The following is a 15,947-nucleotide window of genomic DNA, read 5'->3' on the forward strand; positions in this document are numbered from 1 at the left end:
GTGGGGGGGGGGGCGCACTGACAGGGAGGCTTCCTTCGGAAGGGGCACCTGGGCATCCCAGCACAGCGTCCCCCAGGAGTGTCCATTGCCCTCTCCCTCCTGTTGCAAAACATTACGAATGGGAGACTGTACTGTTGTGGTTGTATGAAGCGGCCATCCTTTAATTAGCCATTTGAGTTGTTTTCTGTTTTTTGTTAAAATGGAATTTTTGTTGTTGACAGAAATAAATCTTTAATAAAAAAAATTCAGAAGTGTTTCCTAAAATTTCATGTGTTTTAATCATTGACAGGTATAGTGCACACTAGTGCCACTTTTTTGGCAGTGACGTAGTAAGGCCATGTAGATTTTCTTTTTTGTTCTTTTTAGTTGTACATGACAGTAGAGTGTATTTTGACTTATTTATACAAACAATGAGTACATCTTCTTCTGATTGGGATCCCAGTCTTGTGGTTATACCTGATGTGGAGATTCACTGTGGTATATTCATAAATGTACATAGGAAAGTTAAATCAGATTTGTCCCACTGTCTTTCCTATTTCCTGTCCCCCTCCTTTCCTTCCCCTTTGTCTAATCTACTGAATTTCTATTCACCTCCACTCCCTTGTATGTTAGTATCCACATAACAGAATATTCAACCTTTGGTTTTTTGGGGTATTGGCTTATTTTGCTTAGTCTCCAGATTCACCCATTTTCTGGCAAATATTCATTCTTTTTTAATGATAGAGTAATATTCCATTGTGTATGTATACCACATTTTTTTTTATCGATTCATCTATTAAAGGGCATCTAGGTTGGTTTCATAGCTTAACTGTTATGAATTGAGCTCTGCTATAAGCATTGATGTGGCTGCATCACTGTAGTATGCTGTTTTTAAGTACTATGTGTATAGACTGAGGAGTGAGATGACTGTGTCGAATGGTGGTTCCATTCCAAGTTTTCTGAGGAATCTCTATATTGCTTTCTAGAGTGGTGGTTTTTTTCTTTATTTTATTCTGTCCAACCTTCTAAGCTCCTAGGCCATTCTGAGAGTCCAATATTACATCCCACTAGGATGTCGTGTTTTTGTTTGTTTGTTTTAAACTGACCTCAAAGAGAAGCTGTGTGTCCACTTTCCTGGTCCTATGAATGGAGCAGTTTGGAAAGTAACCTTTTCTATTCTACACTCTTGACCCCTCCTAAAATTTCTGAACTTATCTCATGGAACATAATGTGTAAAAGTTTTTCCAGGGCATAGTCTTAGTAGAAGAACTGCAAGGCCATCAGGTAGATGAATTTAACTTTCAAAGTAATGCCAAATATTTTTCCAGAGTGTGTCACCTGAGGAAGAATACGACAGTTGAGATTGGATCCCAAGAAGTTGTAGTGGTGATGGTTGTGTTCTGTTTCACGTTTTTGTGTGGGAGGTGTGGGATTCAAGGATTGTTACTATTATTTTTTAGTATCTTGCGTAAACGTTGCATGTATTATTTTATGTCTATCGGTTATTACATAATAAAAATGCCCCCTAAGAAGGAATAAAGTTATCCAAAGTTTTATGAAATCCCTCAGGGGTCTTCTAAAGTATGTGGAAGAAATCTAGTAATTTTTTTTCCTACAGGACAGTCAACTTTGTGTAGCTTGTGGGTTCCATATCCATGGAGTCAGCCAACCACAGAAAATACTTGGGGATAAATGGTCATGTTTGTACTGAATATATAAACAGACATTTTTTTCTTGTCACTATTCCCTACACAATATAGTATAAAAACTATTTGCAAAACATTTTTATTGTACATGATATTTTAAGTAATCTAGATATGACCTAGAGTATAGAAGTGGCTATGTGTAGTTTGCATGCAAATACTGCACCATTTTATGCAAGGGACTTAAGCTTCCATGGATTTTTATATCCAAAGGGTGTCTTGGAACCAACCCTGGTCAGATGCAGCACTGTTTTTGATGTAGTACCCGGTTCTATTTATATGGAAAGAGGCATGCAAGACACTGATCTCCTTTTACCTACCGCTTCAGCTTCAGCTGTCTGCAGGGCTCATTTGGGACTGTCAGGTATCAACAACTATTGTGTCTGCAACTTCCTCCAGGAGATATTAAGATTTAATTTAGATTGTCAGTCTTCAGCTGGCAGGCCCAAGGTGAGCTCTCAATACCTCTGTAATGTTAGCTCCATGGCCCTTTGTTGTTGCTATTCTTTGTAAAGAAGCCTTTTGCTTCTGCTGGAGGCTTGAGTCTTAAGGGTAGCTTTATCTCTGGAGAGTGAGAAGCTTGCAGCCAGCTCAGGTCTCTTCTCAGTGCTCTTTGTCTTAAGATCCTGCCCACCTCTCCCCTTCCCACTTATTGTTCTCATGTGAAAGTGCTGTATCAGATGTTTTTTTTAGTATCTAAGAATATTATTTTTTGAATGCTGTAATTTTCTGCCTCATACTTGGCCAGCTCCAAGGATCCCTTGGATGAACACGGCTACTTAAATCATTTTGTTTATCAGAGTAATTTTATTTTCTGAGTAAGACGTTAATAAATTTTGCATCTAGAGAAGTAACCTCATGATGAATTCACTCTTGGGTGCCGTGGAACATTTCCGTGGCAGCCTGGGTGGCAGCAGGTGAGGGGAGTGGGCTTGCAAGGTCAGGAGGCGGGAAGGGGAGAGGTGCATAAGTTTGAAGGCCTAGGGATGGGGAATTTTTGATGATTATTTACTATTTGGTAACTCAGGCTTGAGGAGGTATAGGTGCCAGGGTCGTCTTGATCTTTGTGACTGAAACAAAGCTCTGGCTCGAGATACTGTACTTCCTTTATTGTTTCATGAAACTTGGGTGGAATTGTTTTCAGATCCCCAATTCACAAGTCTTTTAGCACGTCAGGGTCCAGCCCTACGATCCACACCAAAGATATATCCCATTTCCATGAGATGCGGAGTATTTCCTGTCTGCTTCCTCCCATCTCACAGCGTCATTTGTAGAGGCCAGGAATCTTGGCTACCAAAAAATAAAGAAAAAAAAAAAAAACTGACCTTTGATAGCATCAGGGAAGAAAGAATCCACTGGAAAGTCATCAGATAGTTCACAAAATGGCGGGGAGGTTATTTTGAGATTCTTAGTAGGAAAGTAGACTTGGACCCAGGAAGACGGACAGCAGAAGAGAATGCCAGGTTCCTTCCAGGACAGAGATGGGTCTTGGACCTGCAGTTACACAGCTGCCACAGGATGCTGTGCCGTTAACTCTGAGTCTTTGTCACTCTTTTGGGAGCATCAAATGGGTCCACTTGGATCACATGACTTACATCTTTGCTTCCAGGATCTAGGGACAGGCCACACAGTAGGCAGTCATTTTTGATGAGTGGCCTCAAGTCAACCAGCAGTATAGGCAGTTTCCTTTATAGTCATTTTGAGTGAAAGTCAAGGAATTGAGATACAGAAAATATACCCAAAGTAACATTTTTTTTTTTTGGCAGCCCTTTCATGACTAATAACCACTGTTCCTGTTATTCTGCAACTACTTCTTACTGTGTTGTTGCTGCTAGTTAATGAGACATAGTACTTTTTTTGTAGCTATCAGATAAGTCTAATTAGCTTTATGATGATGTAGACCAGTGTTAGACCACATGAGCCTTTGGTTTTGCTAAATGTGTATGCAGCAACATTATCATCCATTGAGGAAAAGGGTATTAATGTAGCACAGAAATCAATATCAGTTATTGGGAAGAAAGAGGAATTAATCTACTTAGAACTCCAGCCAGCTTCTGTTACTGTTTTCATAAGTTCTTTGATGGCTTGTCATCATCCTAATAAAACTTAGATCCCACCATCCCTCGCCTCTCTTGGTCTCACTGGTCCCCCTTCAGTCATTTCTACTCACTTCCCCCCCAACCACCACAGGGTCTTTGTGCAGACTCTTGGTTCCTCTTCCTGTTCCTCCTTCAGACCCCAGCTCAAGATTAATTTCCTAAGGAAAGTCTTCATATACTTCCTTCATGCCAGGACAGGTTAGAATCCATCCTTTCAGAGTACCAAACATATCTTTTCCATAGTATCAGTAATTACTGTTTTACATTTGTATGAGGGATTGATTATTAACTTGTGAATAGTTGATTAATGCCTATTTCAGTATAAGCTCAGTGGGAACAGGATTCTGTCTGCTTTTGCATAATATTCTATTCCTAGTGCATGGTAAATGAGGGAAATCAAATGTTGAGCAGAACTGAACAGTTGTTATCTGCAGTATAGAGCCCATGGTTATTCTTACGTAGCATCAAATGGTGACCATTTTTTGGTGAAATTATCAACTGATAGAAAATAATAAGTGAGTGACCCAAACTACTAAGCAAGACAATCAAAGAAATGAAGAATGAAGTGTTGGTGGTCTTAGAGGATATTTTGATAAAACAAGACAGCAAAAGGCAGCACTCTTTCTGTTCAGATAGTGTTTTAGGGAAAAAATACAAGTAAGGGCATGTATTTTGATTTTGTTTTTTAGAGAATAATCCATCACTTAGAGACTGTTGGTTGAATTGACACCTGATGGTATAAACAGATAATTATAGATGGGTTTATTGGAGTAGCTTCTAGAACAGCATATTGTTTTCATCACTGACAGTCTCCCAGACGATTTTGCCTCACTCATCTGGAAGAACAGCTTTAGGGGCTTTGAAATACCATTTCTGTATTTGCATTTTGTGTTTATTATGGGGGAAAAGTGTACCTCCTTGTAGCACAGAAGAATTTATAGTGCATCCTGGTATACAGGAAAGACTAGTTTTGCTCCTCCTCCGGAAGGCCTAGTGATTCCAAGACACAGTCTTGTGTTTCTTTGCCACGCGTTTGAAAAGAGTTGAGCTGGCTAACAGTGTCCGTTAGGCAGGTAGGTATCTGGACACACAGGTGTAGCCTCCTCCTGTATTTTCTGAGTTCCTAAGCAGCAATCTATTGTATGGTTCTGGTCTAAAATACCTTCATATGACTAGGTTTGGTTCATGAAGGAAAAATGATGTTTTTTCAAGTTTGGAACTATTTCACGCTTACAGTGTGTTTTTCCCCCCTCAAGAATGTTATTTAATTTTAAATGTAAGAAGGTTCTATTTAAAGGTTTTTCCCCCATCCTGTTGCTTTGTATGTTTGAGGAACAGATGGAATTGAAAGCGTGTGATGCTATAGGCAGGACTGAGGGCTGCTCAAGTGAGGGAATGTGTCCTCCTAGGGCGAGCATGTCAGAGGGTGTACGACTCGGCACCTGCCAACGTAGACCTGGATTGTTCATTAAAGATGGTTTAGTTTGCATTCTAGGTGATACCTTATGAACCAAGGATATCCATAGCCATACCATGACACCAAACTTTTCACTTTTATGGCCACGGATGAGTGCAGGCATGCCATCTGAAGTTTGCTCAGTAGCCTGAGATTGAAGACTAGGGGACCAAAGAAGAAAGGTCGCCATGCACCATCAGCCAAGTGTCTTCTCTGAGAAACTGTGCATGTCCCGTATAGGATGGTGGGAATATGTCCATCAAAGTGGTAGGTGAGTGGCATGTGGCATCAGGATTTCAGCCAGGCGCTAGTAGCTGGCCTGCATCAAGGCTCATGTGAGTGGGCCATCTGGGGATCAGGAGCCTGTTCTGGGGCATAGAGTGTTAGAAGAAACTAGGCTGCTGCCATCTGCTGTGGTTCAGAATGGGTCCCCAGACTAGAGATACTGTCAGCTGGGGTAGCCTGGGAGAGGACAGGAAAGATGAGGCAAGGAGGACATTTTTATCTGATTTATCTTTTTAATCTTTTTTTTTAAACTGGTTGTGGTGTGTATTCTCACCAGTGGTGATAGATAGTGTTATATCACCTAGAGCGGCTAGTTTTGGCGATCACACTGCAGTATGGAGAAGAGCACCCAGAATGCAGAAGGACACTCTAGACGCCACGGCCAGGACAAGAAACTGTCACACATTTTTTTCTGTACCCTGAATGTAGTTCCTAAGCTATTGGTAGAGGGGTTTTTTTGGTTTGTTTTTGTTTAAGTCTCCTTTCCGCAGTTGTTGTATGATTGACCAACTCCATTTCACTACTGGAGCCTCCTGTGTTCAGTTTCCTATTTCAAGGCAACTGTTTCAAGTCTTAATACAGTCTGGAAGGATGTGTTCGTGGAATGCTTAGTTTTCATGTAGAGGTGAGGAAAATTAGGACTCCTCAGGACACTTAATAGTGGGATCCAGACAAGTGACTTTCCATTCCTGTGTCTCGGGAATCTTCATCTATAAAATGATAAGACTGGAGGTGACTATTTCTGGGTTCCCTTCCAGTTCTAATAATAAAGTCCAAATGAATGGCGTGGAAAAGAATTGCTCATTAGCACCTGTATGACAGCAGCTATAGCAGCTCCTGAAGGTGTTGGGCCATGTGACATGCCGGGACCTGCCCCGACTCCCACATCAGCATCCTATCACTTTGCTGTTTCAGTACGAGGGAATGTAATGTGAGGAGCCTAGGGAAAGCCAGAGAGCCTGTTATTAGGTGAACATTTCAACCATCTTCGATTCTGCAAGTAAACCGAAGGTGACCTCCTCTTGACACCTCCCACCTCCCCTAACCCTTCTAGGTCGCTGGATAGGGGTGCTTATTTATGCTTTGTCTTCTCTCCAGAGTTCAACTCAATCTTTGTGTGTGTGTGTGTGTGTTCGTTCTAATGGTTCCTTGATGTTTTCCAAAGAAGAATGAGGCATCTTCCTAGACACCACTATTGTTCTCATTTGGAATCTGTGAGCTGTTCAGTTTATTGGTACTCTGAAAGGTGTTCACCATTATGTTATGGCAACAGAATTTCCTAATCTCTCTACCCATCACCCTCAGCTGAATGTGAGCGCTCAAGGTCAGGGGCCCGATTGTGTGTTTATTCCCAGCACCTCATACCTAGTTGCCACAGAGTAAAGATGTATTAAATTGAATTCCTCTCTCTGGGACTCTTCCTGAAGAGAAGTTAAGAAAGCTTTCCTGTTGACCATTAACTGTGACCCCTTTAAGAAGCCTTTCAGGGTTTATATATCAAATAGTGTCCCCATTTAGAGAAAGTGTCCAAAGGTGAAATACCAACTCCCAGCCTTCCAATTAGTTTGCCTTGTTAAGTTTTTCCTACAGTTTTGGTTGATTATAGAAGTCACCTTCATTTTCTGCTGAAGCATGTAGGGAAAGTCATTTTGTTCTTTTAAACAGTTGTTGCTCTCTGGGAGGCCTGCCTTTATATTATAGGAAGCAGGCTGTCTGCATAGGCTGGCTAATGTCTAGAAACAGCCCAGGCCTTAGAGCAGGGCTGGGGCTGGACGGAACAGCTGGTGTGTCTTTATGAGAGTGATTCTTTCCTGTTGCATCAAGTTGTGTATCTAGCACCAAGACCATAGGAGACAGTAAATATTGAAGGAGGAAAAGTCTTGTTCAGGAAATAGTTGGGAAGCCAGGTTGTTTAAGGTTGTTTAAGATGTGATATGTTGCAGGCATAGTCACTGCACCTTTACTTATAGCAAAGGACTAAGCTAAATGTCCAGTAATATGACTGACAAATATAATACGTCCATATAATGGAACCATATGCAGCTGTTAACAACGGGGTAGGGGGAGCTTTATATGTGATGATGTAGAATGATCATGATGATAAGGGGAAGAGCCAAAACCAGCAAGAATATATATCATGCTTCTACTTATTGTTGACCTGAGGAAAAGGGACAAACAGCATGTAAGGGAGAGTTTACTGTGAAAAGATGTATCTACAGTGGCAGCAGTTCTTATTTCTGGGCAAGGAGCTGAGCCACCAGTATGGGAAGGAGACATAAATTTCACTGCATGCTTGTTCCTTAGCAGAAGAAACAAAACAAAACAAAAAAAACAAATGCTTTGTGAAATCTGATAGAGAAGGGGGGTACTTGTTTTATAGTGAAGTAGTTTGCCTGTTCCGTAAGTGGTCTTTGAGTCCTGTTCTCTACCAGGGCCTGATGTAGGCTCTGAGATGCAGGTGATTTCAGACAGTGAGGAGTGTCCTGAAGAAGGTTGTGAAGAATGACTGGGGTGGAGAGAGGGAGGTAGTTTTAGACAGAGTGGCCAGATGAAGTCCCTTTGAAAAGGTCACCTTAGAGCTGACCACTGAGTGATGAGAAGCCAGCTACATGGGGGATCAGGGTGGGGACAACAGAGCTCTAGGCAAGAAGGGGGGGTGGGTGATTCAGAAAAGCTTCAGAAAGGAGGCAAGCTCACTTCCCATGCATGGGTGAGAGGAAGCCACAGTCTGGAACATCAGCCTGGAATAAAGAGATGGTCCTGCCTGAAGAGACTGTAATATTGGCAAGTGGTGGGGATCAAACGTAGGTCTGCAGGGTGAGGCCGGAGCACCAAGGCCCTGAGCACTAGGGGTCCTTTCAGCTGTGCCGGTAGAGAAGGACATGTTCAGGGATGTGAACCATCTGCAGTTCCCTTCACTGTGTCTAGTTATGAATTTTATATTCTGGAATAGAGAATAGTGGCAAGGACAGAAGGATACTTTTTCCTTCCTGAACTGCAAAAAGGTTCATTACAGATTTTAAAAGGAAGGGACACCATAAAGAGCATATGCAGGAGACAGCACAGTGTGAGAGTTTGAGTCCAGGCTCTGTCAAAGCGTCCCAGGTGTACTCTACTCTCCTAACCTGTGCAAGGATTGCAGTACTATCAAAGCCACCTCACAGAAGTGCAAGTTTGAGACCCCAGTAAGATACTCTATTACTTCTATAAAGTTTTAGGTGCTGAATCCAGGCACAGTTTTGCACGCCTGTGATCCCAGAGACTTGGGAGACTGAGGTAGGTAGATATCAAGTTTGAGGACAACCTCAGCAACGTAAATTGAGACCCTTAGGGAATTAGTGAGACCCTGTCTCAAGATAATTAATAAAAAGTGCTGGGCATGCAGCTCAATGGTAAAGCATCCCTGGGTTCAATCCTTTGTACCAGTGAATAAATAAAAAGTTTTAGATGCTGAACAGGTGAAAATGGTTATTAGTAACGGTAGTCCAAGTATAATGCCAGTTGGACAGTCACTCAGTAAAGAATGGTACATTTTTGCTAAAATTCCCCAGAAATGAAGTTGGATATATAGATTACATTTCTCTATAAGGTAGCATGTGGTTTTCATTCTTTTTTTTTTTTTTAAACCATTTTGATGGGGAAAAGAAAATTCAGTTCATCAGGAAACATACTCTTACTCCTCCTGATGTGACTGGCAGGTAGCCAAGGGTGTTTCTTCTAAAAGAGTGCTCTCTGTTCAGAGCCTCTCTAAGGCTCTCCTATCTTGGACACAGTACTTTTTGAATTTTTAACCTTAGCTCTCTGCCAGTTCCTTTATGGTTCTACCTACCTTAGGCTTATTTTGGTTAAATAGAGGTTTGCCCATAGAATTGCCATATTGCTTCAGTTAAGATGATTATAAATGGTGAGCTTTATTACGTTCTTATATTACACCACTTTTTATGTCTTTGGAACATGCTCTGTAAAGTACAGAGACACTACAGAATTTTAATTCCAAATGACAGTTATTCCGTGGCTCCATTACCAGGAAGAGAAGAAAGTGTACCTCAAAGTAGACAAAATGATGACATAGACTGAACTTTATGTCACCTTCTGGGGCAGCAGAGCCCCAAGATCTTTTAAATCCTACTGTCCCATTATTACACCAAAATTAGTCAGTGTCTTTGTCTTACATCATAGCTGAAGCCCAAGTGCTTCAGTGCCTGGAAAGGAAAGAGGTCTAAACGGGGGTGAGGGAAAGCCCTTCTCATGGGGCTGAAACAGAACGCGGAGCACAAGCACCAACTTTACCTGGGCTCACTGACAGTGCAGGAAAACAGCCCAGAAGAGCTTAAGTAAGGCAAAAGAATGTCATATTATTTGGCTCTATACTATACAGAATTTGTAGTCGTGTCAAGGAAAAATTTCAATGTGAGGATGCAGTCTTCCCAGAGTGGTATTTACAAGCTGTTTTTGTTATTAACACGGAAACTTCCTTTACCTGGAAGTTGTTCTTTCATGGATGGCCCTCTGCCCCTACGATGCCAGATAAGTCAGGCATTGCAATCTGGATTATTGTGCTGAAAGCTAACTTCATGTGTCAAGAACTAAAATTACCTTGTTTTCAACAGTGTTCAACTTGTAATGTTTCTGGAAGGTTGCATGATCTTATGTACACGGACAGTGTTTAGGGTGCTTGAAAAAGCTGATTGCCCCTCATTGATCTGAGTTGACTTAATTGATCTAACTCTGAGCCATATTTAAAGTTGCCATGTGCTAATCCCCCAACTTTTCTATATGACCGAGAAGTAGCTAACATCTTTCTTCTTCATTTGCCCACCAGCTGGCAATTCCTCTTTAAATATCTGGCTGTAGTAGTCTGCGGTCATCAGAGACATTTAATTCTTTGGAATAGCAGTACCATGTGAATGGCTGTTAAACAGAGTGTGGCCTGAAACAGAAAAGAAGAGAAAATTATTGATCATGGAGATGCTTTTGTAGCTGCCATCCTTTCACTAGCCTGTAATTGATTGAACCTTTTGATACCCTCTGCATTTTTTCACCCCTTTGGAAATTTAGCTCCGTTCCTGCCCCACATGGTGCCTTGCAGATTACTTGAGACTTTTATTTGTGGTATCTCTATTTTGTTGTTGACATTAATGAGCTTACTGCACAATATCACAAGAGAAATGGTGTTGCTATTTGAAATGTTAATGAATTGCTTGCCTGGCCGGTTGCCATTTGTTCCAGTGTGTGAAGATGTGTGTGTGTGTGTGTGTGTGTGTGTGTGTGTGGAATAGAGAGAAGAGTAGCAGGGTGGGATTGCATTTTTTTTTTCCTCTTTGCAGCCAGTGACGTGAGCCGTGCCTGGAACAATCAGACTCGCTGCAAACAGGGTAGTTGAAGAAGCTGGGGAGGCAGCCTGGTGCCTCTTAAGCTAAGGCGGATCACAGTGCTCAGGAGCTGCTCAGGCACAACCGGCAGAGTCTCTCCAGCGTTAGAGCCTTGTATCGGGTGGAAAGTGCCTTTTTCTTTCTCCAAACCCCTTGTCTAGTGGACCTTCGAAATGATTGGCGTGAATAGTGTTCAGAGTACCAGCAAGGTACGGGTGAGGACCTCTGGTTCTGTGAAATATTCCCGGGAGGATTCTATCCGGCGGCAGTCCCACCGGTCAAAGTCTATGAAAATTTCCAACTCCTCAGAGTTTTCTGCTAAGGAGACCAAGGTAAAGAAATACTGTGTTAAACATTATTGACAGTGGTATGGTGGGGTAACAGCATTTGATACAGTCTCTGGTGTGTGATGTGCAGTGACAGACTGAGAAAGTAGCAGGGAGTATAAAATGGCTCTAAGATAATCAGGTGGGATCCGGCAAAAGGTCTGGTACCTGAACTCCAAAGATTGCTGTGGTGTAGGTCAGGATTTGTACAGAGCCAGTTTGTAGAAGGGCAGGGGAGAAGCGATGCTCAGATTGCGATGACCGTGGGAAACGTGGTTGGCACCTTGGTCTTATTTCTAGTCTCAGGAAGGTTGCCTTGACAAATGGTTTTTCAGTGCAGCATATTTTTAGATCATCGGGAATGTAGGGATGTTATATGTGATTTTATCTTTTGGTGAGCTCCTTTTGCCTGCCTTCCCCCAGTCTCTCTCCCTCCCTCAATATGTGGAGCTCGTGTACAGTAGTGATCTTGCCCTGTTCTACTCCATTCTGGTCATGTTTATCCCCAGGTATGTGCAATTAGGAGAAATGCTTTCCATGTTCCTCACATGCGTATACCGGTGCCATGCAGCCATTAAGCCACTTGTGTGTTTGCGGCCGTCTTTGAGATAATAAAATCTTTGTTCATGTGGAATGTGAGGGGAGTGATTACGTAGTGAAGTGGGCATTTACTACATGCAACATATTCTTGAGATTCTTCCCACCACCATCTGTGTGAGCAGGGTACTCAGAAACACTCCCACTCCACAGGTTTAAAAATGGAATAATGGAATCATATCACAGAACTCTAGGGCTGGAGATGGGCTGATTCTAACAGAGATTCCGAGGCTTGGTAATGTGCAGAGCCAGCTCCAGGAGTGGATCTCGGTGTCACTTCAGCCCTCTCATGGGCTCTCTCCAGACCCACCAAGTGACATCAGGCTTTTGCCCTCCCACCTTCTGCCACGGCCCTAGTCTCCTCCCTCCTAGTCCCCTTCCTTGTATGATATCACATTATTAAAAGTCTTTGGTAATAACAGGTTCCCCTCAAAATATGGCAGGCAGAGGAGGGTGGAGAATATCTTAGTGTAACTCTAAGAAATATGTTAGCTTTCCATCCACCCCCTTAGATGATGACACAGTGGAGTCTCACCCCATCAATCATTTGCAAATTGTTTGGCTCCATCAACTCTTCAGATGTGGCTGCTACTTCCTCAGGTTTTTGTTTTTTGTTTTTTTTTAAGCAATAGGTTTAGGAATAAACATGTGCCTCCACAGTCTTTTAATGTGACCTCAATGGAATATATTGGTTCCTACCAAACTATCATGAGATATCCTTTGGCATTCTGACTGTGGTCTCCTGCTGAGATAGACCCCGGGGTTTAAGATGGTGTTAAGTAATCAAATGTATGTAGGCATATATGTGATTTTAGCATGGCTCTCAAATTTGCTTCTCCAAGGAGCACTAGCTGACACCTCTGGATTTTGTTGTGTACATCTTAATGCACCTTGTACTCATAGCATTGCAATCAGAGGCTGTGGGAAATCAGAGGTCAGGATCATGAATTCTGTTCTAGTCCTGTCACGCATTCTGATAATACAAGTGCTTGGTTATTAGTGGGTTTGTCCAGAATTAGGGTTGGTGTTATGGCATGTGGAAGCCAACCCTGGTAGCAATGGAGCAGGTTCTCCACTGCCTTCTCTATTTGTCACACAGCATAGGTATTTCTGTGTCTGATAGGGGTCTATCCAAGAGAAGGCCATGCACTTTTTTTTTTTTTTTTTTTTTTAAATATTGCAGACCTTGCAAGGAGTCAACAGTATAAGAGGCACCTAGTAGAATTATGGTCAGGAGGCTGTTACATGATACTCTGGAGATTATATCAGTTTTTTTTTTTATTATTGTTTTAGAGGCATGTATGGTGTCTAAGTCCTGGGATGCATGTACAAGCTCCCAATATCTGACAGATTTTTTTTTTTTTTAAGAATTATGTAGTCTTTTAAAATGGAACACCAAAAGTAACTAATATAGAATTGTTAGAACAGGAAATTAGGTTGACTGAACTTCGTCATTTATTAGCCATTTTTGTCCCCCAAATGAAGTAAACTGGATAACACATAGGCTGTATACTGAGTTAGGGAACCCAGTTGTATTACAGACATGTCTAAATACAAGGCAACATGTATTCTTACCCACAGTGTATACATTTTACTCCAAGTGTCAATAGAGTTCTCATTTACCTTATGCCTAGGAGTACTTGCCTAGTGCTTAAAAACAAATCGGGGTTTCTTCCTGCTAATCATGTAAGTAGTGCTTTTTTCCTGATTCCATAAAAAATGTAGGCTGTCTAATCTGTTAATTAGAAGAAATTTTTCTCCTCTGACCACAACCCCCATTTAAAAACAGTGGTACAATATCACTAATTCATGATACACTTGGGGTTTAGTGTTCTCTGAAGAACTCTGCCTTGGTCTTTCTAGAACAGAATGGGTGTAATCATCATTTCTCCTTTTCAGAGAGTTGGAATTATTGCATGCTTCTTATTCCCTTCAAACTTTCATGTCTGTAGCTTTGTTTTACTTGCCATTAAACACAAAATGGTTTATTTAAATATCGATTCATCCATAATTCTCACTTTTCACCTTGTTTATTAATTTTTTGTTCTTCATTTGAGGCAAGTGTTAAAGAACTTCTTAAAGAATTGGATACAAGTTGTCTTTAATTTTCGTGAAATACTTTTAAAACTATTTGATCTAATTATTTTAAATAAAGAAAATTGAATTTTTTAAAATCACTTGTGGCTCATATTGACAGTCAGAAGCATGTCCTTTAACATCCTAAAATACAACTTCTATATGTTGTTTTCTTTAAAAAATGATTGTTTGTGTGAACTCTTTATCCTTTAAAGTGTTTTAATCCTGTTATTTCTTCTGGAGAGTGTGATTTTTATCCTTGTCTAGATAATAGTCCTTACCTCAAATTCTGAAGCAGATAAAATGGGAGAGACCAACACAAATGTTTTGGAAGAGGTTTTTTTTTTTTTTTTTTTTTTTTTGTATTTTGTAAAAACTAGCATTCATTGTTAAAATTCATTAAGTCGGACTTTGACTTTAGCCATTTATTAGTTAAGCGTCTGGTGGCCACAAGGGGCAGTACAGACCTGCCTGCTGTCAAGCCTAGCTGGTTGCTCTGCCTTGGACAGAAGTAACATTTTGGAATCAAATTTTTAAAAGTGGAGTACTCCAGAATTCGGAGTTATGCAGTATACCATATTGATTTTAAATTATTTTTAAATTTGTGTTTAGTGGGGGGGGGCGTGCTGGGTATCAAACTCAGGGCATACGTTCTCCCAAGAACATGTTGATTCAAGCCTCAGTTCTGCCAGATGTTTTGATAGTTTTCCTCTGAATCCTGTTACAGCTGGTAAATCAATAATTTTGGTATTTGCTTAGTTTATAATTCGAATGAGGCTTGAAACATAAATCTCTAAAAGTTAGTGTTGACAATCTTTTTCCCCTTTCCCATCTTTTGCTTTGGCACCATATGTTTGGATGGGGCTGGGGGCAAGTCTCATCCTGATGTTTTTGTTTCTTTATGTGGTTGAGGGTGAAAATAACATACATGGTTGAATCCTTGAGGCATTTTTGGAGGACGAGATGAGGCTAGAGATCCATTAAACTCCTGGTACTTGGGTGGTGCTGAGTGAAAGCATGGGCTTTCTAGGCCAGGATGCCACTCAGGTCTAGCCTGGATTTTGCTTACTAATTAGCATGGTGCACCTAAACAAGTCACTTTTCCTCCTTGAGACACATCCATAAATTCGGAGATTGGAAAAATCATATATTTCTGTGAGCAGTGTAAATTTTAGAAATCTTGAAGAGATGAGTAGGGTAATTTCTGCTCTAAAACAAACCTAAAGATTAAGTCAAGGGAGATGAGTTTTGAATAAACCTCTTCCTGTACTAGTAAGAGATGTTAACCATAGCCATGTGAAAGAAAAATGGAAGTGCTTTGCTCCAAAACACTGCTTAGGGAATGTCTAATTCATCGCTTCGTAAAACAGAAGCAAGTTGAAAAGCACCATCAACTCTATTCTCTCCATTCTGCAAAGGCTTTGCTTGCTATTTCTCCAGCATGGTTAGGTAAATGCTAATCACTTCTCCCTCTGAGAGTCAAATCCAGCCACAAAAGAACCCCAAGAACACAAATCCAGCCACAAAAGAACCCCAAGAACCCCAAGGCCCTTTGCAACCCTGAAGTTTTAGTGGGAGGTTTGCAGAGTGCTGGCTTTCTCTCCTAGGTCACTTTCATTCTTCAGGCTAAGGCTAGAGCCTGGAAAGCAGATACTGGTCAAATTCTGGATCGTTCATATTTGCTGATTTAAAAATGTATGTCTCATGTAATTTGAGAGAATTGTAGAAATTCGAGAGAATTGGAGAAAACAGTGACTTAAATTTTTTTTGAAAGTGTATTTATGTATTTTTTAATTCTTAAATTGCAGCACAACATCCTTTAACCTTGTAAATTCACCTGTTAACTCTTTTCAGAGAATTAGGTCCACCTATCAGGAAACCTCTGGCACTAGTTATAACGCTGGCAGGTTGAGGGAGTCAGAGAAGAGGTGTCTTTTACTGAGTAAATCTAGTAGGGATGAAGACAGTTTCATCACCGGAGCTGTTTTTCTTTTATTGATCCTACTCTTAATCCCCACTTCTTGTGTTCCAGGAGGTTATGCTCTTCCTACAGG

At 41.1% G+C, this 15,947-nt stretch overlaps 1 protein-coding gene across 6 annotated transcripts in view; it reads left to right on the forward strand.

Annotated features, from left to right (window-relative positions):
- Nucleotides 1-15,947, forward strand: part of Psd3 (pleckstrin and Sec7 domain containing 3) — a 567,268-nt gene that overhangs the window by 412,690 nt on the left and 138,631 nt on the right. The gene's annotated exons all lie outside the window — the stretch shown is intronic.

This window comes from Marmota marmota, unplaced genomic scaffold (assembly GCF_001458135.2).
Source record: "Marmota marmota marmota unplaced genomic scaffold, marMar, whole genome shotgun sequence".
NCBI lineage: Eukaryota > Metazoa > Chordata > Mammalia > Rodentia > Sciuridae > Marmota > Marmota marmota.